Source organism: Halyomorpha halys, unplaced genomic scaffold (assembly GCF_000696795.3).
Source record: "Halyomorpha halys isolate HHAL.00 unplaced genomic scaffold, Hhal_1.1 Scaffold1281.1, whole genome shotgun sequence".
NCBI classification, from domain to species: domain Eukaryota; kingdom Metazoa; phylum Arthropoda; class Insecta; order Hemiptera; family Pentatomidae; genus Halyomorpha; species Halyomorpha halys.
Window position 1 is genome coordinate 82,425 of NW_027114067.1, and position 2,760 is coordinate 85,184.

The following is a 2,760-nucleotide window of genomic DNA, read 5'->3' on the forward strand; positions in this document are numbered from 1 at the left end:
CGTAACCGCGGAAAGAACTTAAAAAACTTTATTGGTATCAAAGTTATAAAATATGCACTACTACTACTACACTATTACTACGAATAACAAAGTAACAACTCTAATAACTGAATGAACTCCTTAGCTCTGTAACAGGGGGATATAAATACAATGATGGTGGAAGGGGATAATGCTGAGTCAGATATATAGGGTTATGCACCTTAACTGACGTCGCGAATAAGTAGCGATCACCCGAATCAGAATAGGACACACCCGAAAGACACACATTCACCTCATAACTGGAGAGGCACCTCCAAAATGTTCGAAATGTCATGGTAATCTGACGGTCAAACACATTTTTGAAGAATGTAATCACTACAAATTAACTCTGAACCAGTTAGGGATACCAACAAATGTTCCAATGGGGTTGAGGAATGACGAATCCGTAATAGAAAGAGTCACTAAATTCATCCATAAGACTAACTTAATAATTAGCCTTTAATTATTTTAATTATCTATTTATCTTGCCTTATTTTTAAGATTAGAATAGCCACTTATCTGCTTTTCATCATCCTTTCTCCACTATCGTTACGATCTATTATTAAAAAAACTTATAATTAATTACCTAGCTAAATAATATTTCAAATCTCACGGAAATGAGTCCCACTGCGGATCCGCACACCATACCAAAGGTATGATGTGGAACAACTAGGCCTTGCCAAAACCAACAACCAACGGGCGATGATGACCAGGCTGTTAAACGCCCTTTCAGAACAAAGAAACGTATGAAGTCAACCTTCCTTCTAGAATTTTTATCAGAAACTTTTTAAATTGATTACCGAGACTTATAATGACTTCATAAATATATACTTGTGCTATGTTAAATAAAAAATAAACTACTAAAGTTAATCAACAAGGTTTGTATATCAATAAGGTTCAACAATGTAATTACTCAGGATTTTAAAATATACAATCTTAAACAAGAGTTAAGTACTAAATTCAAAGTTTGGGGAAATTATTTAGTTGATTAAACACGAAGAGCACAAATACTCCTCTGTTAGCAATTCTAAAACAATACAGCCTGAAAACAAATGTGTGGTACATGTCCAACCAATCCAAAAATCAAAATTTGATTTCAACCTCTTACTACCTGATTTGCCCTACGTTTAACTATTGAGGGATTTGGTGTGTTGATAAACCTTTCTTCCTCAAAGGAATTGGAACAATGTGCTTGCGTTTTCCTACTTATCATGAACAAGCTAATAAAAGGAAAGACCAATATTAAGAACTGTAACTTTAAACTGAATATAAAAGCTGATTTAAAAAATTATCACTTTTCCAGTGATTTCCTGGATTTGGCTCCTAGTCTGTTCTTAATCCAAAAACTTCTCTTTATTAACTATTTTCTAATGCTGTGCACACACATAGGTAAAATTGACAAAATAAAGGACTGATAACTATTTTCTCACCTTTACCATAACTTATTTAGCCCAACTATACTTTCTTTTTGAATCTATAATTCTACTTTTTTTAAAAAAATTATTTATTGAATACCACATGGGCCTTACATGGTTGATATAGCCGTTACATATATATATTTTAACAAATGATTATGGAGGGGCTATAGTCTTGTAAAAAAGACACCCCTAACATCATTATCACTTTATTGATTAGTTATTTTGTAAGTTACATGATAAGCCTTTGGGAGCACGGGTAGCCCCAGGGTAAGGCCTATGGACCCGAGTTCGAGTCCGGCTGGTCAGAAAATTGTTTTCTGTTACACTATAGCCGTGAGTCAACTTTCTTGGTTCTTGGAGCCCTCCTGGGGTTCGCCCGGCCTCTTAAATTGGGCACCCTTAATTGGGTAAAAATCTGGCGGTCGACCGTGATTCTGACGACATCGCCTCCTTGTACAACTGTTGGTCTAGTAACAACACTTCCTTATAAAGTACTGAATCCCTGACCCTTCTAGGGTTGTAGCGGTACAGATTTTAATTTTTTTTTTTTTAACATGATAAGTCTTAAGTCTCATTCTTCTACTTTATTCATTTAATCTTAAAGGTAATTTATATTTATATTATTTTTTGTCATAAACAATTTCAAGCATACTGTAACCTACACCCTAAAGTACTTTATGCCATAAACAATATCCAGCAGACTGTAACCTAAACCCTAAAGTACTTTACAACATTTACATGAGCTCACTCTAGTGGCCAGATCCAACACCTTTGCTTTATGGAAACATCTCAAGAGCCAGTAAATCTCTGAATTTATATTGATTTGTCTTACCTCTTTTTACTCCTCTTCTCTCTTTAATTGTTTTCTAATTCACTTTTCCTTACAGTCTGGAATTAATTAAGTTCATCACGTCTAATTTTCAATTTTTCTACATTACCCCCATTTGACTTATATACTTTAAATATCACTTCTTTGTTTTGTTAATAGTACCTATGTATACATTTTCACTCTTCCCATTATATCAAATTCCTTCACTCATTTCATTAGATTAATTTAAATTTTTTGCTGATAGCACATTAATTTTAATCGAGGAGAAGATGGTAGGAGTTGCGGTCAAAATGAAACACAAATAAGTTGGTGTAACCTATTTAATTGTGCCAACGTTTCGGCTAGAGTTTCTACCCTTCTTCAGGGCTAAGAACAGAACAAGATAACAACCACATTACGTATATAAAATAAAAAAGAAAGTATAAACAGAATGACATAAAATGAATAATTTTACAAAGTAGAATTAATAAAATGAAGTGATGAGAGAAGTGGGAA